The sequence below is a fragment of the Silene latifolia genome, chromosome X, assembly GCF_048544455.1.
Source record: "Silene latifolia isolate original U9 population chromosome X, ASM4854445v1, whole genome shotgun sequence".
NCBI lineage: Eukaryota > Viridiplantae > Streptophyta > Magnoliopsida > Caryophyllales > Caryophyllaceae > Silene > Silene latifolia.
Genome location: NC_133537.1, coordinates 134,886,366 through 134,913,642, shown reverse-complemented (window position 1 = coordinate 134,913,642; position 27,277 = coordinate 134,886,366).

Genomic DNA, 27,277 nt, shown 5'->3' with positions numbered 1-27,277 from the left:
TGTGAGAGATTTTTCCAGTCAGGTAGTCACACTCCCGATCGAGAAAACCACTCGCGATGTGTTCATGTGCAAGTGCGACCTGAAAGACACCTTGCATTGAGTGGGAGATTAAAACGGACAAGAGAATTGGTAGCGCACACCTTGTGTCGGACAAGTGGGAGATTGTTGGAGTTAGTGTCCTCCACAATAGTGCGTTAACATAATAAATCTCATTAATAGAATATCATCAGATATTTAATTATTTAATCCTCGTCAGTTGATTAACGTAAATCGATAACGGTTGGCTGACTAGAGTTTGACGTTATTGTCGTGAGACGGCGGTGATCAACTGACCCCTTTCGGTCACACCTAAAGGAACGAACCCCAATTGATAACTAATTAATTGTATGAGATACAATTTGTTTAGTCCCTTGATTTATAGACTATGAGGTTAGTTGGTTATTATTAGAGAGATTTCGAGTTGCGAACTCGAGGAGCGGCAGTTATTATTTAATTATGCGATAACTAAATAATAAGTTTTGGGAAACGGGTTTTAGTTAATTAACTGTTAATTTACTAAAATTGTACTAATTGATTAATATTAGTACGTAAATAATATGTGTAGTGGTACACGTATATTTACGGAGTGTATTGGACGAATTAAATTATGGAAGTATTTAAACATGATACGATGTTTAAAATGAAAATTACACGGATTTGTGCGACAAATATAAAAACCAACATGGACCCGTATATGGTCATGTGGACCGTGTAAAATAAGTGTAATGGATGATTACTCACATAATCATTTTACCTTATTTTGTATACTACCATAATATATGTCTTATACTACATTTTGCATGTGATATAAGATAAAATTATAAGACAAAAATTGTCCACTTGAGCATGCACCCACCCGCCACTTTTCCCCCTTACACACTCCATATATTTGCTCATTTGTTCACTCTACCTCTCTTACACACTTCACTTATTTTGCATGTGAACAATCTTCTACCATCTCTCTACAATAATTCTCTAGTATACATTATTAATATTACTAAGAAAAGTTAGTGATATTACTAGTATTATTATCAAGGGTTCATATTAACAAGTTATTAGTTCATACTTGTTAATATTTTTGGGTAGTTCTTGGGTGCAACTTGGAGGAGACTTTCTAGTTGAAGGTTTTTCAAGGAGGATCATCCACATCATTTTAGCTCAAGAACAAATTAGTAAGTAGAACTAATTTGTGCCCATTTTACCTTATATACAATGTAAGGAAATTGTTTTTCCTTATACTTTCTTTTTATGCTTTCATATTAGCCTGCATGTTACATAGATCACATAAACAACAATTTATGAGATAAATTTATTTTATTAGAGAGTCTAATATGGATCTATGATCTTTCAGATATTTCTTGTTTCCCCACGGAGTGCGATAAAGATGTCGTTCTCCAGAAGTTCCCAGACCGGCAAAATTCTTACACTCGAGCCTTAGTTACTACTTAGGTTGAAATTATATTTGGCCTCCTCCCTATCGATGCTTTCCTTTAGGGTCCCACACCCTAGAGCACAATCCTTATATATCTTTCAGGTCTTACCCCTTAGCTCCTATGTTTACCTTTTGCTCCTATGCACCTCTGGAAGCATCTCGAGAAAGAAGTCTCGGGTATGGTCACCTCTTATGGCTGGCGAGCTTCCTTACGTAGTCCAATGGACTTTAAACGACCCTCCCCGATAGTCGACAAACTCTAAAATGTTCCCGACGACAGGTCCTTGGTTCAGACCCCTTGAACCGCCTCGCGTCGCCATAGTCGTCAGGTTGTAATCTTCGATTGACCTGATGGCTATACTTTGACTTTCGCCTTGTCCAAGCCTCGGTCAAAGTGGGGCTCAGAGATACCTCATTTCTGCACCTCCCGCAAACCACCCGGTGATGATTGGGCCGCATGTTTGGTACGCGGAACGATTTGTGACAATTCCTAAGTTTATCGTCAAGTGATTGCTCAAACATTTATGTCTACGTCTTAATTGTCATCTACGCGCCGATACGGTCGTTTTGACAGTAATTAGAGTACATTTGGCGTCCGGGCCTAAAACCGTCTTCATTTTCTGATAACCGCTAAATCTCGAGTCAGAATGTTCTGGAATGTTCCGGATATTTCTATTCCATATTTCACAATATTTTAATCTTTGTTAAATAATTTCCCGTAATATTCATACAAAATATTAAGGAAAATAAGATTAATCCGTTATTCCATAAATTAAACACGGAAATCTTTCTTCCGCAGGAGGAAACCACTTGGGAAACAGACGCAAAGTCTGCGCGCGCTCTTCCAAGGGACGCAGTGCATGCTGCGCCTCTTCCCAAGTCCTTTTCTGCGTATTTTTTCGTATCTTTTCATATCTTTTCGAGATTCACTTCCAAAGTCTCTCCGAAAACCCTAATTCCTTCACGTGATTAGTATAAATATGAGCCTTCCCTCCTCATATTTCTCACGCGAGTGTCCACCCTTCTCTTCTCCCTTTTCATTCTAGACCACGTTCTTACTTTTTTGCGTCTACGTGCTTGAACTTTCGACCACGTAAGCTCGGATCTTTCTGAGTACCAGCCTCATTTTGCATGACCGACCAATTTGACCAACTCCACCATAATCAACTTTAACTAATCTTAATCGTTTTCCTCTTACGAGGGCACTTTCGTTACATTCGAGTCGAGCATCACTAAAACATAAACTTAGATCATCTCGTTTTGTCAAACATGTAAGTCTGAGGATGTAAATCTCTCTTTTATTATTGTTTTTTTATTTTTTGAAATCATCATGTAAGATTTTTGTCGAAAATACTTCTAAAACCGATTTGTAAAACCATGTTTAAAACCCTTTTTACGGATTATCAGGAGACAGACGTCGAGAAAGGATGCGGAATCGCTGCGCCTCTTGAAGGGACGCAGACTTCTGCGCGCCTCTTCGTGAGGCTGCCGCAGTTCCTGCTTCCTTTCTTCTTCCTTCGTCCCCTGTTAGTTTCGTTTCTTCGTTTTCTTTCGTCATTGTTTGCTCTTTTTTCTTTCACATGATAGTTTTGCATATTGTTAATCACTGTTAGTATATAATTCATTGTTAAATCCCGACTTAAATCCCTTATAACCAATATATGTGGGTTTTCGTCATTAAAATCAATCCGAGTTGTAGAAATTCGATTCATTCATATTGAGTTTCTGGAATTCGATCTTTGGTATACTCCCATCTGTTTATCCGTCATTAGTTATTCATTAATTTATCATATTTAACCTAATTAGTTCACTCATGTCACTAATCAATCTTTCATTCATGTAATTAATTCGTTTACATTCGTCTCATCCATGTTTTATCGTTTTTATGACTCATTCACATGTAATTAATGTATTAAATCACTTTCATCCGAGTCGCATATCGTAATCAATCATTAAATTCACCCACGAATACTAACGATTTGCGATTCCGCTTCACAAATGAAACTTAGCCTTGAACAGACGCAAAGAATCGCTTTAGCCTCTTCCGAGAGGCGCGGCTCTGCTGCTGTTCCCAGTTGATTTCTGTCTCTGAACTTCCGTTCTGCCTTGACCTAGTTTAATTAGTTTACGTATTCAATTAATTGTCATTCGTGTTATCGTTAATAATCTGTTCGTTTATTTATTCTTTTTCCCAAATTATCCGTTTTAAAAGTATTTTCTACATATATCATTAACCCGATGTAATTATTGTAATTTTCATTATTGTATTATTATATTTCTTTTATCGCATTGCTTGTATGTCTTCACATGTAATTAAATCTAAATCCCTACTTCGACTCAATTGTATGCTAATTACTTGTTCACCGACTTAGTCTAATTCTCACATGTTAGGATTAAAACATGGATGTTGCATTGCATGCATATAATCGACAATATATCGAGTATAGATGATTTTCCCTAATCATTAGTAGAGGCCGCTATCGAGGCGGGCGGGATTAGGTGTTCGATCAAAAGAGCTTCCTAATACGTACCCTCACCCGTTACTCCAGATCTCTGTGAACATCCGTGTTCATTGACATCCACGAGAGTCATTCTAGACATAGAATGCTAAGGGTAATGAGTTCCTGGTGTTCATGTCACTACTTTGTGTCTTGACATGACACGAGGTATTCGAACGGTTTCCAATTTTCCACAATAAATTGGTGGCGACTCCACAAATGCAAACGCTTGTTTCTCAAGCGCCCCCGTGGCCCGCGTCCACATAGGATAATATTTGTTAGAGATTTTTTTTATCTCCTTATATTATCTTTTCTATTCTCCAAGATATTGGTGAGTTGTTAAGATAGGAAGATATTATTTATTAAGGCAAGTCTTGGAGAAGAATTAAGGAAGATTTAACCTAATTCTTTCTTGCTTTACAAGACTTCCACGCGGCATTTAGGGTTTTTGCTAAACCGACCCTTCCTCCTCTTTTACTATAAATACTTTATACTTTACATCATAAAAAGTTAAGACCTTTGAGCATAACTTTCATATATTTTCAAAAAGCAAAAACCGTGTTTTAAAGCAAAAACCGTTTTGATATTTTTCGAAAAAGGTCGTGTGATTTATAAACTTGTGCATTCGTTCTTATTGTTATCGTTATAAGATAATAGTGCTTTAATTTATTTCTTACTCGTTCATTAACATGAACTTTTAGTAGAATCATTAAGTGCTTTCTTATTAGCGTAAGTTAGTCACTCGAGTATTTAACGGTACTCACTTGAGTTACAACTGGGGTTAGTTATACGAGTTGGGTTAGTAAATTTGTAATCCGTAGAAAGGTACTAAATTTATTAATCGAGAAAAGTGGACGTAGGTTTCGATTTGTGAAATTGAACCACTTCAAAAACCGTGTGTCTCTTTCTCTTTTGTTCATTCGTTTATTTTGTTCTTGCTCATTCATTAGTTAATTAGTTAAAGTTTAGCCAATAAACTTTAAATAATTAATTATATTCATACAATTGAAAAAGTAGTAAAAGTTTTAAATCCTCAATTCACCCTCCCCCCTCTTGAGTATTTCGGATCGATAGACTCTTCAATTGGTATCAGAGCCTCGTGCTTTTGATTGCCTAACCACAAAGAGGCTGATCTGTCTATCTTTATTTATCCTATCGTTTTATATTCCGCTGCCTATCACGTGATAAATGGATTCCAAATACCTCATGTGTCCCGTCTTTAATGGGAAGAATTATGGGTTATGGAAAAACATGATGACTCACTATGTGAAAGGTCATGATTGGGAGTGTTGGAGGATTATCTAAAACGGACCACACAAAATTCTAGTTGCATCCGCTGAAGGCACTACCTATGAGAAGAAGGAAGACGACTATGTCGAGCCGACTACAAGAAAGCCGAAAATAACTCTAAAGGAATAAGTCTATTGCAAAACGGCATGACCTCTACAGAGTTCGATCGGTACTCTTCGTGTACAACGGCCAAGGAGATATGGGATGGCCTTGAACTAGCTTATGAAGGTACTTTCATTGTTAGGAAGCACCGTATAGATCTGCTAATGCAAAAATATGAGCTATTCATTATGGAGCCTAATGAGTCGTTGGATAACATGTCTGCACGGTTTTCAAGAATAATAAACGAACTTAAAAACTTGGGAAGAAAGTTCAATACCGAGGACATTGCGAGGAAGGTTCTTAGGAGCCTGACTAAAAAGTGGCGTGCCAAAGTCACATCAATGGAGAAATCACGAGATCTTGAAAACCTATCCTACATAGAACTCATTGGTGCTCTCATGGCCCATGAATTAACCCTAAATAAAGATGACGCTGAACCAAGCAGAGGTAAAAGTATGGCTCTGAAAAGTGAAGATGTTAACTCCGACATAGAAGATGAAACCGTCTTATTTGAACGCCGTTTTAAAAATAGGATCTTTCGAAACAAACAAGCAAAATCACCTTACAACAACAACAACAAGTCGTCCAACAAGAAAGCAACAGAATCAAAATCATCCTTTGCAAACAGAGGTTGCTTCAAATATGGAGAATCTGATCACATGATCAAGGATTGTCCAACATAGGATAAAATCAAGGACAAGGCAAAATGCGAGAAGACAAAGAAAGTGTTCAAACAAGTAATGATGGCTTCTGCTGGGGAGATCTTGACTCAAAAGATGATGAAGGATCCGAAGATGACGAAGTAGCCAACCAATGTCTCAGCAGCGTTAGTCTTGACCTAATCTCCGACAGCGATGATGAAAGCACTAACTCACATTCAAATTATTGCTTTCTTGGAGAATCGGACGAAGATGACGATGAAGATCTAAGTTATCTGGAACTCAAAAAACGCGTCAAGAAATTATCTAAAAGTGCCCTAATTAAATTCTTTGAGCAATCCGTCGATTAATGTCATGAATAGGATTTGGAACTAAAGGATCTAAAGGAATAAATTCTTGATATTGCTGAAGAGAATCATATTCTAAAGGCTAAAGCTAAGAAGTTGAAATCTAAAGTTACAGCTGATAAAGCTACAACATTAGATACTGCTAATGCTGAAAAGAAGCAATTAGAATCCAAATTTATAGCTAATGAAGCTATAACTTCAGATCTAAAGCTTAATATTAAGCACCTTCAAGGAAATGTTGTTGGGAAATGTGTCCTCAACAATAGTGCGATCACGTGATTTAAATATCATTATTAAATCTCATTTTAAGAATACAATTGGGAAGTAATATTGTTACTGTCAACTGGTCAACATATATCGGTAATGATTGGCTGACTAGAGTTTGACATTACTGTCGTGTGACGGTGGTGATCAGTTGACCCCCTAGGTCATACCTAAAGGGCAATACTCTTAATTGATTATTTAATTAATCGTATAATGTTACGAGTTAATTAAATTATTTGAAAATTGACGGACGATTTTGGAAGTAAAATTTACGTATCATATTAAAATATGATTAAAAATGATACTGATCCGAGTGATTGAATTGTATCATTACTCGGATGAAATAATTGTTTAATGTAACAATTAAAATTGAATGAATTGTTATAAATACAATCAGTTGTAATTTATAATTGGTAAAATATTTTGGTACTAGTAATTGTGATATTACTGAGTCGATTTTTGTATGTAACGTATTTTTATTAATGCGTTGATTTTTAATAAGCTAAAAATTACATAACAAATATATGTGACATGTGACATGTAACATATAGACAATTGACAAAAATAATATGGATTCCATATTACCAAATGGACCGAAATATAGGAAGGGGATTAAGCTAATTAATTGTTTAATTAGTAGCTAAACATAATGATTGTTTTGCTTTATAGCCATGCAACCCTACTACTCCTTGTGAAGACAAAAGTGTTCATGCATTGGCTCCCCTAAAAGCCTTCCCTTCTACCCGGTTTTTTAAGTGAAAAACCATCATTGGTTTTTCAATTTAATTTACCTATTACTCTAAAATGTGTTAGAGATTAATTCATTCTACTAACTCATCCAAAAATACTAGTTTTAGAGAGAATAAAATCCTCCTCATCATCTCTCTAAAAACCGAAAATAAGATAAGAGTTTATAAATATTTTTGGTTCCATTTTTCACCATTGATTAATATTATACTAGTTTTGTAATATTAATTAAATTAAGAGAAGCCTTGGGTATTAAGCATAGGGAGAGATCTTGCACTTAGATCTTTGTTCTTCCATTGGAATAGCTCAAGAACAAGAAGAGATAGGTAATCTCTCTTGTGCCCTAATAGCCGAAATCCATTTTGTAAGGACATGATTTCTCCTCTATTTATATTATTGTTTGCATGCATAAGATCCATTTTAATTTTATGACAAATTAATTAGACATATATGAGTATGTTAAATATGTATATGAATCTACATTTCCTTCAATCGGTATCAAGAGCCACGGTTGTTTGCATGCAAATTGGTTAAAAGTTTTTCCGAGTTATATGAATAACAAAATAAAACTTGTAAAATTTGTGTTATTATGATATATCACGAAATAATTACATGCATGTTAATATTTCTGGTCCTAAAGTGTTTTAGGATATTTTGGTTAATTTTTCGGATTTTTATTGTTCATATTTAATAATAATGGCATTTAAATGTGATTTTATGAGTAAAAATGTCATTTTTGGTCGAAAATTAGCTATACTTCGAATTTTAAGTTGGTTTTTGGATATGTTGTTACATATATTATTTTGAGATAACCTGTAATTTTTCATAATTTTTGCACTTGTTATGCTCGAAAAATGAATTTTTCATTATTAAATATGGATTTAAGAGAAAAATAGGTTAATAAGAGTTAAATTTCGAATCTGGTCATAGAAAATTTATATGTTGTCACATGCAATTTTACAAGATGTGTGTAAAATAATTGGCTATAAAGAAGTCTTTTAGCATGATTTATGAATTTTTGAAGAAAAATGGCATAAATAGTGACATTATTAATGAAAATTAATAAAATATAATCTATGACTTAGGAAAAACGTCTAATGTTGCATTTTAGTCACTTTTTCAGATCTAAAATTGAAAAGTTAGTGAAAATAATTTTTCCATGTTTTTATGATTATTTTATTAAATATCGATAAACCGCAACATTGTTTTTCCGGAAAATTTTCGAAATTTTTAACCTAAGATTTTGAACATTATGAGTGTCATGGAATTTTTCCAGAATGTTCATGAATTTAAATTTCAAATTTTGAATTTATTTGAAATTTTTGTGATTTATTTGAAGTTTAATAGCTTATTTTTGTAATTTTGGTCCTTTTATGAACAATTTTGTAAATAAAAGTTAATTATGGTCAAATTACTAGTGGAGACTATATTTTGAGTCCTAAGAGGTTAGGGTAATTAACTCATGCATAAATATGAGTTTATGCATTTTTGTGATTATAAAATGTTGAAATCACGCAAATCCGTAAAAACCGAGTAATATACGATATTGGCTAATTAAAAGGCGATTTAGCATAAAAAATTGAGCATGTTCATACATATTATAATGTTGCATTTTTCTTTATGATTGTCATAATTTTAATTTATGTAATTTTGAATTATGTAATTTTACTTAGTATGGCCTTAGATTTTAATTGGTATTTCCCGAAATGAATGGGAATATCGATTCGGTTGTAATTTTTATTGTGATCTCGTATCACCGTTTTGTAATTTAATAGATTTATTTTATTTTAGTTACAAATGTATAATAGGAATTATGTAATTTATTATGTAATTTTATTCATTCCGGAGTTCCAAAAGACGGATTTCTTCAAGAATGGCGATACATAAAGACGGTGTTACCTCGAGATGTGTGCCACAACCGAAGTTCAAGGGACCAATGGAGTTGGTTTCCGAATATGTAATAGATTAATAGTTTTTCTATTTTAGGAAAGGCCATACTAGGATTTATTTATTTATTTTATGCTTGCATTTTATTTTATGTCACATGCATCGCTAAATCGCCATAACTAAACATGCATTGTCTTATTTATCGAGTTTATCGACCGTGTCAATTAGAATTATCGTAGTTCACCGCTTTAGTTCACTTAAAACGTGATAGATAATAAATTGACATGACCTCTCGCTAAAACAATTAATTGAGATATAGCCTTACCAAATAGTAGAAACCATGAAAACCTATTTCGCGAGGGAGTGCACTCGGCCCTACCGCGGTACAAACCTTGTTACGTAGGGGAAGTGGGTGATGAATGTTAATCCACCGAATTCATGTTGATAAGGGATGTATCGGCCCTACCGTGCCCAAGTTGATATGGATTTGGATCATGGACACATTTATTCGAAATTTGGATTGACCTCAACAAAAGTTTTTGATAAGGGATGTATCGGCCCTACCGTGCCCTTGTCAAATGTGTTTTGGGCTAAAGATATATGTTAATGTAATATTATCGACCAAGAGTTCTAAGAGTAGAATCGATTAAACGTTAATCCACCGAGTTATATTGATAAAGGATGAATCGGCCCTACCGTGCCTAAATCGATATGAATTTGGGTCTTGGAATCATTTATCTAGTTGGGTAGAGGTCACTAGAAAAATGCTTAAAACTTGTTTAAATCATACATTTTTACGAGTATAATTAAAACGACAATTGTTTTACTCCTTATATTTTGTTTTGTAGACCACTTCTTATTCATAACAAATGGCAACACCAACTCCTAATGCTACACCACTCGCTACTTCATCTTGGCTCCGATCCTTTATGGATCGATGTAAACTTGAAAAGAATGGGTCAAATTTCTCCGAGTGGGATGCCCAACTCAAATTAGCCGCCGAGGGTGACGACAAGCTTCGTTACCTTACCGAGGCCTCTCCACCCGAGCCCTCCACTAGGTCCACCGCGTCCACTAGGGAAGCCTATGAGGCTTACCAAAAGGAGTCCGCCGCAATGAAAAATGTATTGATATTTGCGATGGAGGCGGAACTCCAAAGGAGAGCCTTCAAAATGGGCAATGCTAATGAGATTTACTCCAAACTTGTGACCATGTTTTCACAAACTCCGCGGATCGTCCAATATGAGGCGGCGCGGCATTCTTTGATCTCGACTTCAAAGAGGGCCAAAAGGTTAGCCCTCATGTGCTCAAACTCATGGAGCTTGTCGAGACCTTGAAGATTCAAAAGGTTGAAATCCCCAAAGAACTCATCGTAGATAGGATTCTACACTCCTTGTCTAAAGTTAAGGCATATGTGCAATTCCGGGTGAATTTCAATATGCAAGACAAGGATGTGTCTCTTGAGGAATTGCACAAGTTACTTGTGCAAGCCGAGAGGGACATGGGGTTAAATGTGAACCCTCCCAAGGATGTGCTTAACATAAGCACTAAGAGTAAGGGAAGTTCAAGAAGAATGGGAGAAAGGGCAAGAAGCAAGCTCCCACATTCACCAAAGCTAAGTCTTGTGAAGCTAGCACCTCCAAAGTCAAGAAGGGTCCTCTTGACAAATGCCATTATTGTAATGGCATGGGACATTGGAAGAGGAATTGTTCCAAGTACCTTGGTGATATCAAAGCCGGAAAGATCACTCCAGTAGGTAAATGACTAACCTTCTTTTATGTTTCTAATTCAACTATGGTATTATGATGCAAAGTTGTGATAATGTATCTCCTTTTTATTGTAAATAGGGCCTCCACCAAGCAAAGACAAGGGAAAAGAAAAACAAGCATGATAAACCATGGAGAAGCTAAGGATAGCTTTTATGGAGCTTTGTTTTTCATTGTCTTATTTTAAGTTATGTTTTGAATTTTTAGAACTTTAAGTTTCCGTGTTCGACATGGAAAGGTATTTTGGATAATGGTTTGTATTTTGGATGATGGTGACTTGGTTTGCAACCCAAGTCACCCGTTTTATCATTTATCCTTTTAATGTTCTAAGTTTCATCTTTAAATTGCTTGCGTTTTGAAACATAAGATTATTCACTTAAAATGATCTAATAGACAAATGTAATGACGGGTTTCATTATATGTCCACATGCTTAATGCTTGTGTATGATCATTTATAAAGCGATTTTGAGTCTATGAATTCTCTTTAAGGAATGTCAATCACCAAGTACATATATGAAATCCTTTTTCTTTATTAGTCAACCTATGAGGTAGTTCTCCTTATACTTCAACATCATTAATTTGTGTCTCATATGCTATCTTTGAATGTTTAGTGTATTCATTCTAAAGATAGAGTGGGAGAAAAATGAGGACACAACACAACCCACAAGGCAAGATATAATTGTGTACTTGTGTAAATGAAGATCTACGCAAGAGAGAATGATTTGAATGAAGGTATATCTATTTACATAGTATACCAAATAGATGAGATCTATAGTCTCGAGTTAGTTCTAAATGACTTAAGAGACCAAGTGAAGTAATCATAAAAGTTTATTCTCAAGATTACTACACGAGGAGACCAAAAGAAGTTTTGGAAGAAAAATGACTAATGTAAAGTCTTAACAAGCTTTTGACTAAGGTTATGAATCAATTGACCAATAGTTTCAATCATGAGTTTTACTTAAGAGCCTAAATGAATCATAGTAACATACTAGTTATGATCAAGTTGCAAAGATTGATATTCCGATATCTTCAATAGCCAACGTTTTAACCACGCAAATGTCATTGTTTAACCTCGCTATGAAATGGTTAAACCTCCTTCCGAAAGGGTATTCCAAAGGACCTATTCTAAATATTATTTGTATTTGAATAATGACATTGCTACACATCATTATGACATGAGTGAGTTAGAGATTTGAAATCTCTTTCCGTAAGGTTGAGATGAGACCACTTCAAAATAGGCATTTTGAAAGGATATGATGGGAACATATATGGTTTTATCCTAGTAACTTGGCAAAGCGATTTATATTTATATTCTTGACAAATTTCGATTGAGAAGTCAATTTTGAAATATGTGGAATTGAGTGGGAGTCAGGAAATTCTCATGTGAAGACATGGAATTTAGTGGGAGCTATCATCCTTGAATGTATAAAACTCATTACTCATTAAAGAATGACGAGCTAATACCTTCTTTCATAAAGAAGCTTTTGAGTTTTCAATTCTGGATGAAAATGGACAATGATGAATCCAATTACATCATGAGATGTTGGATTAGTATTAAAGAGATACACATCGTATCAACATTTACATAGGTTATTCATATGAATGAAAAATGGGATTACCATTAGCAGTCATGGTAGTTCATTGAACCTGAGAACGGTTGATCTCATGATTATTAGTAACTAATGTTTCCGCCATTAGAATAATCATGTACATGTCCAATTATGAATCATATGCATAAGAGCATGATGATTGACTTGGTGAGCCATAATAAAAACGTCATGAATTCTCGAGTAGAATCCGATGAGCGATTTCAGTGTTTGACGGAATGTTCTATTATGTTTCAAGAAGTTGCACATATTATAGAAAATCCGAGAACAATATGAGGATTTATGAGAATCCCAATTCTTTCAAGCCTAGAAAGAGAAATGAGAAGTTTTTTTTTGGAAAGATGCTTGGTTGAATAAGAGGTTATTCAATAACAATCTTTCCTAGTAAAAGCTAGGACTTATAAGAAGTGCTATGCTAAATAATCTTGTCAATTGTTACAAGATTCTACAAAACATATACCTAGTGCAATGTGTGTGGATGAAATACTTGATCGGTGCAAATTGTATTATTCATAGCAAATTCGTTCGTTATGAGATGATCGATAAGAAAGTTCTTTCAAGTTAAAGAACCGAAACCAAGGTTGGGAACCTTGATGTGTGCTTGGTAAGATTCATGTTATGAGAGAGAACATGAATATAAAGGAAGAAGCAAGTGTAAGAAGTTTGAACACATGGACACATGGGATGTTAAACTTCTATTGCAATCAATGAGTGTTTACACTTATGATAAACATCACAAGGTTGTAATATGATATTGACTACCCGAGTGTGATGTCGACACTTGTCGTTTGAGTTATTATTAACTCACCTTGAACATTGTTATATCCAAACGGGTTGTAGAGACAATTGAAACCCGTTAAAGTGAACATGGATTAACATTGTTTTTGCCCATAGTTACTTATATGAGGTGACGTCTCGAAGTGACTAGAGTGTGAGGCGATTGATGGCAAGTTCAAGTGCCATACGGTCATGAGAGATGACTAGTCGATCACATAAGCGATTGTTAGGAACATTTTGTCGGGCCTAATGACCGCTTATAGAGTTATGGCAAATTTATATAGCCTGGTCGTGGCGAGAGCTACTATAGTATTCAAAATGAGTCGATTCTTTTGACTAAAGACTATTCGCCTAAGATGGCACATTTCAGATTAACTTTGATTTGTGTTACTACGACCTTCGTAAATGGGGTCAAATGGGCATATTTTGGGTTATGATGGGTGTGGCTTGTCGAAGGGAATGAGTGCGATAGGAATTGTCCACCCCTAGTCAGGGTTATAACAATATCTCAGGGCCACTCGAGGAGTAATGAACTGGAAATGCGTGGCCACGCTCGGAAGGTATCCCGAGTGGATAAATCCGGTCAATCAGTTATTCTCCAGATCGAGGAAACCACTCTCGATATGATCACTTGCAAGTACGATCTGAAAGACACCTTGCATTGAGTGGGAGATAGTAATAGGACAAGAGAATTGGTGGCGCACACTTGTCGAGGACAAGTGGGAGATTGTTGGGAAATGTGTCCTCAACAATAGTGCGATCACGTGATTTAAATATCATTATTAAATCTCATTTTAAGAATACAATTGGGAAGTAATATTGTTACTGTCAACTGGTCAACATATATCGGTAATGATTGGTGACTAGAGTTTGACATTAACGTCGTGTGTGACGGTGGTGATCAGTTGACCCCTAGGTCATACCTAAAGGGCAATACTCTTAATTGATTATTTAATTAATCGTATAATGTTACGAGTTAATTAAATTATTTGAAAAATTGACGGACGATTTTGGAAGTAAAATTTACGTATCATATTAAAATATGATTAAAAATGATACGGTCCGAGTGATTGAATTGTATCATTACTCGGATGAAATAATTGTTTAATGTAACAATTAAAATTGAATGAATTGTTATAAATACAATCGATTTGTAATTTATAATTGGTAAAATATTTTGGTACTAGTAATTGTGATATTACTGAGTCGATTTTTGTATGTAACGTATTTTTATTAATGCGTTGATTTTTAATAAGCTAAAAATTACATAACAAATATATGTGACATGTGACATGTAACATATAGACAATTGACAAAAATAATATGGATTCCATATTACCAAATGGACCGAAATATAGGAAGGGGATTAAGCTAATTAATTGTTTAATTAGTAGCTAAACATAATGATTGTTTTGCTTTATAGCCATGCAACCCTACTACTCCTTGTGAAGACAAAAGTGTTCATGCATTGGCTCCCCTAAAAGCCTTCCCTTCTACCCGGTTTTTAAGTGAAAAACCATCATTGGTTTTTCAATTTAATTTACCTATTACTCTAAAATGTGTTAGAGATTAATTCATTCTACTAACTCATCCAAAAATACTAGTTTTAGAGAGAATAAAATCCTCCTCATCATCTCTCTAAAAACCGAAAATAAGATAAGAGTTTATAAATATTTTTGGTTCCATTTTTCACCATTGATTAATATTATACTAGTTTTGTAATATTAATTAAATTAAGAGAAGCCTTGGGTATTAAGCATAGGGAGAGATCTTGCACTTAGATCTTTGTTCTTCCATTGGAATAGCTCAAGAACAAGAAGAGATAGGTGATCTCTCTTGTGCCCTAATAGCCGAAATCCATTTTGTAAGGACATGATTTCTCCTCTATTTATATTATTGTTTGCATGCATAAGATCCATTTTAATTTTATGACAAATTAATTAGACATATATGAGTATGTTAAATATGTATATGAATCTACATTTCCTTCAAATGTTATAGCTAATGAAGCTATAACTTTAGAACTTAGAAAAGCCAAGGAACTTCTTGTAACTAAAATCACATCTGATGAAGCAGTGATTTTCGGTCAAAAGATAGAACTTGATTCTCTTACAAAGCAATTGGAAGAATCTAAAACTGAGTTGATTAATGTTAAGAAACAACATTCAAATGTTGTACTTATTCTTAACAAAAGTTTCCAAGATTTTTGTGACAATTATAAGAAGCATAATGACATAGATCACACGAAATGTCTTGAAGAAATTAAGAACCTAAAAGACTTACTTCTTCACGCAAGAAAAGTCCATGATAAGTGGGAAGGTAGCACAAAAGTCCTAAACTTCCTAACCGAACAATCTGACAATAATATGAAGATGGAGTTAGGACATGAGTGCTACAGCCGTAGAGATCACTCTAAATGCAAATCAACACCTTTGGATTATGATTTTAGAAAAACAAAAAAATGCCGATCTTCCTAAATATCTGATTTGCAATTACTGTGGTAATACGGGTCACATCCAAGACAATTGTGTCAAGCGTATACATGATATACAAAGAAATACCGAATTTGTTAAAACGGTTGACACAACTATCGAGGACGAAAAATCCCCCACGAAAGAACCTAACGACGAAAGGAACAATAACTTTCGCTGGTTCTATGATATGGCTTTTGACTACACCAAGAAACCTAGTACTTCACAAACTCCTTGTCGACCTAAACAAAGCAAGCCTAATCACAAGGAGAATAGTCATGTTAGACCTATAGAAACCCCTAGACCAAGAGAAAACCCTAAACCTAGAACTTCTCCTAGTCAAAATTACCCAAGGTTTAGAAAAACAACTATTAGACAAGTTTGGGTACGAAAGGATTTAGTATATAGAGTAACTAATCATAAGGGACCCAACCTAGCTTGGGTACCTAAAAACTGTATCTAATCCTTTCTGCAGGTAGAAGTAAAAGAAAACAATCTATGGTATATTGACAGTGGATGCTCAAGACACATGACTGGAGATAAGAATTTGTTTCTTTCACTCAAACCTTTCAACGGAGGAAAGGTGATGTTTGGGGACAACAAAAAGGGAAAGTGATCGGTGTTGGAAAAGTCGGATTTTCTAAGTCACACGCAATCAGCGATGTCTATTTAGTGGATGGTCTCAAGCATAATCTGCTTAGCATATCTCAACTACGCGACAAAGGTAACAAAGTTGTTTTTCATGCTGATGGTTGCCGCATTATAATCGAAGGTACAAGCAATGTTATTCTTGATGACCATAGAAAAAGGAATGTGTATATGGTAGATTTAAATGCCTTGACTACTAATTCTTTTAGATGCATGAAAGTTACACTTGATGATCCTTGTTTGTGGAACAAACGTTTTGGTCACATTAGCTCACTAACCTTAAAAAACTCAACAAATGGGACTTGGTTGAAGGATTACCTAAAATCAAGTTCGACCAAGAAAAGATGTGTGACACGTATGGTAGGTGCAAACATGTGAGATCATTGTTCAAACCTAAAAGAGTGGTAAGCACGAATCAAGCATTGGAATTGGTGCATATGGACTTATGTTGTCCTATGAAGGTAAGAAGTTGAGGAGGATCCAGGTATGTCTTTGTCCTAGTAGATGACTACTCAAGGTATGTATGGCTTATCTTTCTTCATTCAAAAGATGAGACTTTTGATGAATTTGATTGTCTTATGAAACTTGTTCAAAATAAATATAAGACTAATCTTGTGTCTATTCGTAGGAATCATGGCACTGAATTTGATAATCAAGTTTTTATAGAATATTGTAGAGTTAATGGTGTAGGACATAACTTTTCTGCACCAAGAACTCCTCAACAATACGGTGTTGTTGAACGTATAAATAGAACACTAGAAGATATGGCTCGTACAATACTTTTATGTAGTGGTCTACCTCGTAACTTTTGGGCTGAAGCCATTAGTACTTCTTGTTATATCCATAATCGTGCTATGATAAGGCCTATTCTTAAGAAGACCCCCTATGAACTCCTAAGAGGTCGCAAACCTAACATTTCTCACCTTTGTTGTTTTGGGAGTAAATGTTTTGTTCACAATAATGGGAAAAATAGGTTAAGCAAGTTCGACCCTAGGAGTGTTGAGGCGATTTTCATAGGATACTCGGATCATAGCAAGGCTTACAAAGTCTTCAACAAAAGAACACTTTGTATTGAAGAAAGTGTTCACGTTATTTTTGATGAAGATAATGTTTTTGATAAGCCCTTACAGGATGAGGAAGAAGACTTGGACGAACCTGACTTTCGTCTTTCTAGAGATGATCCCCCGGAATTAGAATTGGAGGACAATGAGATTGAAGCGATAAATGATGAACTTAATCATTCTTCTAAAGATAAAAAGGAGAAAACCAAAGTTATAGTTAATGATACTATAACATTGTCTTAAAATAAGGATTCCTAATCCAGTGTTATAGGTGATGTTACTATAACATTGAATCCAAATCAAGGTATAGAGTATGAAGTTATAAACGGCTCTACTACAACACCTGGATTGGATTCAGGGGAAACTTCCTCCAATTCTAAGCCAAATAAAGTTGGGTCAAGCTCAAATAATGATGAAGAGCCAAGTACTTCGACTAAATGGAAATACAAAAGCTCACATCCAATGGACAATATTCTCAGAAATATTAAGAAGGGAGTTCAAACGAGACGATCCTTGAACAATTTCTGCTCATTCTACTCGTTTCTATCTACAATCGAACCAACAAATATCAAGGAAGCCCTCGTAGAATCTGATTGGATTATAGCTATGCAAGAGGAGCTTCAACAATTCGAACAAAATAAAGTCTGACACCTGGTCCCTAGACCCAAGGATCGATCTGTCAATGGAACAAGATGGGTATTTAGAAATAAACTAGATGATGCTGGAGTCATTGTGCGAAATAAAGCAAGATTGGTGGTCCAAGGTTATAATCAACAAGAAGGAATAGATTATGACGAGACCTTCGCACCTGTTGCACGTCTTGAAGCTATTAGACTCCTAATAGCATTCGCAGCACATAAAGGTATGAAGCTTTTTCAAATGGACGTCAAGACAGCATTTCTAAATGGGTATCTACAGGAAGAAGTCTTTGTAGAACAACCCCCTGGATTTAAGGATAGGAAATTTGAAGACCATGTGTTTAAATTAGACAAAGCCCTGTATGGATTGAAGCAAGCACCTAGGGCTTGGTATGACAGATTGTCAAAATTTCTAATTGACAGTGGATTTAAGAGAGGATCTGTCGATAAAACCATGTTCCTAAAATCCGAGGGTACTTACCTTTTGGTTTTTCAAATCTACGTCGACGATATTATTTTTGGATCTACCAACCACGGTTTATGCAAGTATTTTTCGGAGTTGATGATTTCCGAATTCGAGATGAGTATGATGGGAGAATTGAAATTCTTCCTAGGTCTACAAATTCAACAAACTGAGGAAGGCATCAAGATTCATCAACATAAATACATTAAGGAGTTAATTAGAAAGTTCGGAATGGAAAAATCCCATGTCATATCTACTCCAATGGTCGCAGACAAGAAATTAACGTTAGACAAAGACGGTAAGTCAGTTGATGAAACAACTTACCAAGGTATGATTGGGTCATTGTTATATTTGACTGCAAGTAGACCAGATATCATGTTTAGCGTATGCGTTTGTGCGAGATATTAATCATCACCCAAAGAATCGCATATGACGGCCGTAAAAAGAATTTAACGATATCTTATCGGCACGGCTAAATTTTATTTATGGTATCCGATGGAATGCAATTTTGACCTTGTCGGATATTCAGATGCCGATTAGGCAGGATGTTCTCTAGACAGGAAAAGTACGTCAGGCGTTGCCACGTTCGTTGGACCTTGCCTTATTACGTGGGGTTCAAAAAAGCAGAATTCAGTTGCCCTTTCAACAACAGGTTTAATATATTGCGGCGGGATCGGTATGTACTCAACTATTATGGCTTAAGCAACAGTTATGTTATTATGGTGTTAATATAGGTTGTATTCCTATTTTATGAGATAATACAAGTGCTATTATTATTTCCAAAAACCCAGCACAGCACTCGCGTACTAAGCACATTGAAATTAGACACCATTTTATACGTGACCAAGTTGAAAAGGGGACTATAAAACTCGAATTTTGTAGTACTGAAAAACAATAGGCGGACATTTTGACAAAACCTTTAGCTAGAGGACGTTTTGAGACTTTACGGTTGGAAATTGGTTTAATTGGTGGCAAGTAAACTTGTCATAAATATTTTATTTCCCGTATGACTGACTAGATTTGGCGAGATTGTATGTCTATGTTCGTATTTTCCGTTGCAAGTACACTCCTAAATAGTATTTTATTATTTTATGAGAATATTCCGTTTGCTAGTCTATTATATTTTGTGGTGTATACAAACCATAACTCTTGTTCATCACATATACATTCTAAAGTTTAGAGCGTCATAAACCAATGACATTCATGATTAGTTCATTTAGGATGTGAATAGTACTCCTTACATGGCATGTAACATCAAATTGCATAAGCATTAAATTTGTCTCTTATTACCTGTATACACTCGGGTTTGTAGTGGTGACACATGTAGAGAGGTGACCCTTCCTTTACGTTTTACCTACTAACCTCACATTAGCCAAATTTGCCTTGTTTTGACCTATTTATTTAACTACATTCCTATATAGCCTACCCTAGTTAAGCTAGTCTTGTTGGGAAGTTTGGAAGTTTTGTTGCGATCAATTTTGTTGCTTTTGTGGTGGATATTGGAAGGAAGGTGAATAAGAAACAGAAAGAGATGAATGGATTGAAAAAGGATATGAAAAAAAAGGGAGAAAAATGATATTACTCCAATTCTTATCATTTCCATATTACTTGAGGAGTAGTACTTGTTGATGTGAGTGAGTTTGTGCCATACTTGGCATGGTGCATCATCTGTTATGTTGGGTTGGAAAGTGGAATATGGTTACTTTTGGTTGTGATCGGTGCTAGCTTGGCTTTTACCTCCACATATCCAAATTATTTTACCCCTTCTTACCCAATTACCTCACCTCACATTACTTTGTAAGTCCTCGGCATGTGTTTTGGACCTCGATTGGTTGGAGTGTATATGTACGGTTACTAGAGATATCTATCATGTTAGATTGCATGCATGCTTCTGTAGGTCGTAGTTAGGTGAGTGACTATTTTCTTTCTCTCCTACAAAATCTGTACTTAACTTGGTTTGTATTACACACTTTATATGTAGGACTTGCTTATATTGAAATCGTTCTTATGCTATAATATATGCTTTGATTAATATATATTTCTTGCCTCGGTTGATATCATTCTAGTCGTTTTATGTATGTTCTCGTCTTTTCGATGATGTCAAGAGGGGGAAGAAATGACCATGATTTAGTATTTGCCTAAGCTTACTCATTGTCAAGACCTATTGTCTCTTAAAGTCCTTAAAGCTTTGGTATTGAATATAATTGTTTGATCTTGCATTGATCTTTATCTATAACGATGACGGTATTATATTAAGGGGTAACTACATACTTAGTCACTATTTTAGGAGACTTGCCATCATCGAAAAGGGGGAATTTGTTGAACTATATAGAATATATGTTTATGTTTTGATGATGTCAAGAGTGCTTTACTTTCTATATACTCGTTGCGCGTAATTGTTTGTTTAGTCTTTTAGATTGGACTTACTAATCGCAGCATTAAAGAATTGTGATGGAAGTATACAAGAACATATCATGATCATGCCCTCATTCACGGATCAAGATATTATAAGATAGCGGAAGAATTATTCAAGCATTCATGAGAAGATGAAGCTCATTTAAAGAATGATCAAGCTTGAATGATGAAGTAGCCTACACTCGAAGATCTCTTAAGAAGATTAGAATAGCGTAGGTGATTATCTCGTAATGGTAACTTAAGAGTGCACTTCTTAAATTGGTAAAGTTATAGCTTCATAGCTATAACATTGCTTATATAAGAGCTCAATTTTATAGCTCTTATACTATAACATTGAGATGTGAAGTTCATAAAACACACGACAAAATAGTTTTTAAATTGTTTTTGGAAAACCGTTTTAAATGATTTAGTAAAAGTATTTGTTTTACAAAGGAGCTTATTTTAATATTGAGTATGGTTTTACTATGAGCTTTAATTAGCAATTATGATTGAATCAACTTATGAGTTGAGGCATCTTGCTAATTAGGGTTTCTAGTTTCTACATACTCTAAAAAAAAACCCTAAACCTAATTTTTCTTACCTAGGGTTTTCGTGAAAGAGGATTGGGCTTATGAGTCGTTTCTTCCTTTTACACGGTTACTCTTTGTACAAGTTAGGGTTTTATGTAAATCTTTATAATATTTTATTAGAGATTTAATATCTATTTCATATTATTTTGATTTATTCTTTCCTAACTTATAAGATATTATTATTGCAAAGATAGAAGGAAAAGATAGAGTAAATCTTTAAAATAATATTTGATTAGAGATTTGTTATCTCTTTATTATTTTATTTATTCCTTTCTATCTTATAAAAATATTAGGGATGAATAGTGCCGCATGAACAGTGCCGTGAACAGTAAAACGTGAATAGTGATTTCTTTCTTGCACAATAAGTCTTTGCTTGGATAAGGGTTAAGGCATTAGGATAATATTTGTTAGAGATTTTTTTATCTCCTTATATTATCTTTCCTAATCTCCAAGATATTGGTGAGTTGTTAAGATAGGAAGATATTATTTATTAAGGCAAGTCTTGGAGAAGAATTAAGGAAGATTTAACCTAATTATTTCTTGCTTTACAAGACTTCCACACGGCATTTAGGATTTTTGCTAAACCGACCCTTGCTCCTCTTTTACTATAAATACTCTATACTTTACATCATAAAAAGTAAGACCTTTGAGCATAACTTTCATATATTTTCCAAAAGCAAAAACCGTGTTTTAGAGCAAAAACCGTTTGATATTTTTCGAAAAAGGTCGTGTGATTTATAAACTTGTGCATTCGTTCTTATTGTTATCGCTATAAGATAATAGTGCTTTAATTGATTTCTTACTCGTTCATTAACGTGAACTTTTAGTAGAATCATTAAGTGCTTTCTTATTAGTGTAAGTTAGTCACTCAAGTATTTAATGGTACTCACTTGAGTTACAACTAGGGTTAGTTGTACGGGTTGGGTTAGTAAATTTGTAATCCGTAGAAAGGTACTAAATTAATTAATCGAGAATAGTGGACGTAGGTTTCGATTTGTGAAACTGAACCACTTCAAAAACCATGTGTCTCTCTCTTTTGTTCATTCGTTTATTTTGTTCTTGCTCATTCATTAGTTAATTAGTTAAAGTTTAGCCAATAAACTTTAAATAATTAATTATATTCATACAATTGAAAAAGTAGTAAAAGATTTAAATCCACAATTCACCCCCCTCTCTTGAATATTTCGGATCGATAGACTCTTCATATATTTGATTGGATTATCTTATAATTATCCTATATCTTTTCTAAGAGATTGCTTAAATAAAATAAGGAAAGTTGTTATGATTTTTCCTTATTGTCATTCGGCATATCTAGGCATTAAGGAAAGAATATTAGGTGAATATATGATAAGATAATCCATTAACAACTTATATCTTTTCCTAAGATTTTATGGATAAAAATAATAAGATATGATTTTATTTCCATATCTTATATTTCGACCTCTAGGGTTTCGATGAAATCGTGTGCGTTGCTTCCTCTTATTCTATAAATACTCTACACTTCGCAACATTAAAAATTAAGACCTTTGAGCATAACTTTGATTTATGTTAAGAAAGCAAAAACCGCGTGTTTCAAACAATAAAACCGTTTTGCAATTTTCGAAAAAGGTCGTCTGTTTATAAACTTGTGAATTCGTTCTTTCGTTATCGTTATAAGATAATAGTGCTTAATCTATTTCTTACTCGTTCATTAACGTGAACTTTTAGAAGAATCATTAGTGCTTTCTTATTAGCGTAAATTAATCACTCGAGTATTTAGCGATACTCACTTGAGTTACAACTAGGGTTAGTTGTACGAGTTGGGTTAGTAAATTTGTAATCCGTAGAAAGGTACTAAATTTATTAATCGAGAATAGTGGACGTAGGTTTTGATTTGTGAACTGAACCACTTCAAAAATCCGTGTGTCTCTCTTTATCTTTCGTTTATTTGCATTGTTTTAATTCGTTAATCAATTGATTAGTTAATGTTTAATCAATAAACTTTAAATAATTAATTATACACGTGGAATCGAAAAAGTAGGTTAAAGTTTTTAATTCTCAATCCCCCCCCCCCCTCTTGTGTATTTCGGATCGATAGACTCCTCATTTACCTTGTCCCACCACTCTTCCGCAGCATCTCTCAAGTAGAACGCAACTTGTTCCACTTTAAAGTCCTCAGGACAATGAACCATATTCAAGATATTCTCCATCTCCCTATGCCAATTGTCGAGCAAAATTGGCGCATCGGTACCCATATACTCTTTTGGGTTAAAGCGGGCTATCGTGGTGCTCATCTTGGCAGTCTACCCCGGTATCTTTGTCTTTCCCAAACTTCTTTAGGGCCTCGGTAAGCGCATCCTGATGCTCAAGCATCTTGGCTATATCATCTACACTCATCTCCTGCGCCCTAGTGTACAAAGCAGATATCTTTGGCGGCATATCTTTGAGCTATAATAGGACAGACAAACGTAAGCATATAGCCTACGGCTCAAAGCATATACGACCTCTATAGTACACACTCGATCGAGTTGCCCACTTACTCGATCGAGTACCTCAACTCCAGAATCTGGCCAGAACGTACAACAAAATGCACTCGATCGAGCCCCAAACGTATTCGATCGAGTAGCCCCCACTCGATCTAGTACTCCGCTTACTCGATCGAGTTCCCCAAAACAACAGCTACTGCCCAACGTTGTTAAATAACCACTCGACCGAGCTCAGCCCACTCGATCGAGTCCAACCTACTCAATCGAGTATCCCCCACTCGATCGAGTCATGCTTACTCTCAAGCTACCCGCATGCTTTAACTTAACAACCTTTCGTAACAAATATATATATATATATATATATATATATATATATATATATATATATATATATATATATATATATATATATATATATATATATATATATATATATATATATATATATATATATATATATATATATATATATATATATATATATATATATATATATATAACGCAACATCATATTCACATGTTACTATAATGCCACATTATAAATCATCCATCATGCAACATCATTATTCACAACATATTATCATATGAATTACTTCACCTTTTTCCAACACATCCGCCATCCCTCCACAATCATTTATTCAACAATTTTCTACAACATAGCATCCAACATATGCATTAGAACATTAGTAAACACATAGTGATCCCATGACACCCTATAGTGACCGGTTTAAAGTTATAGGGTGAGTTCGCGACTTTAGGACGTCTCCCAACTCTTTGCATTAGCTCTTAACAACTCCTACCTGGGTTCATTTTATTTTGACTCCCTAGATTCATTAGGTTCATTAGTTACAGGTTCCAAAATCGTCGCTCTGATACCACTTTGTAACACCCCCATACACCAAGGTGCCTTACCAAGACCACCTAATGCAAGGAAGTCCAACCATCTCGGTTACCCGAGGCAATGTATATCAAATTGACCATAAAAGAACATACTTAGATAAATCAGTTTAAGTGATTACATAACCAAAATCCCCAAACTTTAAAGTGAAATACATCTTTTTCAAACTATCAAAACCAACTAAAAAGAAATATAAGTTCAATGACACAGCGGAAGACTCTAGTGACACGTGGTGACTCAATCCCAGCTATCCCATGCGCATCCATCTCATACCTACTCAAGAACTACTCATCATCCCCGAATGGATCACCACAGTTTTTAAAATAATAAACGGGGTCAGTTACTGATTACATAATATAAGATCAACAATAACAACAATACATACAATCACCTAACTCCGTCACATCTCCACACACCTGACTAGCCTGAAGGTTTAGTCCTCCCAGATTACGGCCGCAACCAGTTATCCTCACCGCCAGTGGGGGACCGCAGCCGTTCCCACCTAAGCCTCGCTCATCAACACCGAGTGAAAACCCAAGTTCCTTATTGTGCACATCCCCCTTGTGATGGGAACCACAAGGGGAGAATCAAGGGCGTGAAGCCACTCCTGCAAGTTACTCCACTTAGCCGAGGACGCACCTCGCGAACCACAAACAAACACAACCAACCAACTACACAACAACGATTACCAATCACCAATACCAATATGATATAGATCAACAACAATAAACAACTAACCACAATCAACCATGAAATACAATGTAATCAATAACCGAGTAGGGAAACCCTACCTGGAAAAACAATCACCAAGATCGTCACAATCAGCTATTCAAAACCGCTCTTCTACAAAATCCCCTTCTATTATCACACAATCATATAATTACTATCTAACAAACACAGTACTCCCAAAACCCCCAAAAATACCCAATTAGGGTTTGAACTAAAATCAATGAAACGATATAAAAATCATACTAGAAGCTTAACCACGATGCAACGGTCTCAACGACGAAAGAATTCAACGATCCGACGACTCTAGCCCTTAGGATTTGATAGCAATGAGAGAATGGGATGTTACGTAACTTTTATCTTGTGTAAATTGTTTTAAAACAGTGAAAAAGTACAAAAGAATTGATAAAATAACTTTATATAACATTCTCACGTTGCTATCAAAACCCGGCGAAACAACCCGTAATACCGACTTACTCGATCGAGTAAGTCACTTACTCGATCGAGTGCCCCCTACTCGATCGAGTGACATACTCGATCGAGTACCCATCAGACAGTACACTGGTTTGAAACCAAAACTCACTTACTCGACAGAGTAAGCCTTACTCGATAGAGTACCCAACAGTACAGAAACCCGTAGTAGTACATCGACGGCTGGTGAACCTCTAAGCACCAATCAAACGACGAACAAGTATCTACGCACCAACCTCTTGAAATAACCCCGATAAATCCGGCTACTTCCCGCAGTCGATTACTCGACCCTCAACCACGAGCAAGCCTCTACGCACCCTTCAACACGACCAAGTCTATACACAGCAACCTCTTGAAATAAGCCCGATAAATCCGGCTATTTGCCGCAGTCGATTACTCGATCGTCAACGGCTGGCGAGCCATTAAGCACGAACAAAAAAAAATTCAAGGACGTATCCCGAAGATGCCTTAGGTATGACTCCTTCCTATGGCTGGCGAGCCTTTATACGTAGTCTAATGGACTTTAAACATCCCGCGCTGGCAGTCGACAGACTCTAAACTATTCCCGATGGTAGGTCCTTGACTCGATCCCTGATTCGCCTCGACGTCGCCATTACCGATGGCAGGTCCTTGGCCCAAATCCTTTTGACCCGCCTCGACGTCGCTCCGGTCTTCAGGTTGTAATCTTTGATTGACGTGGGGTTGTACTTTGATTTTCGCCCTGTCCAAGCCTCAGTCAAAGTTGGGGCTCTGTAGATACCCAGTATCTGTTGAATCCCCAACAAACACCCGATGATTATCGGACTACAACATGCTTAGGAATCGCTACATTTGATCGACAATTTGTATAAATTATGCGTCGGAAAATTCAAAACACGATTTCAGAAACAAAACATTTTGAAAACATTTCAAAAGTACCTGGAGTGTTTTATGCACGACGGCGGGGTCGCAATGACACTAACTATAGTCAAAACCGACACCGGACCCAAAACCGACTCAAAATTCAAATCCCGACTCCAACAACGGGTTAAACAGAG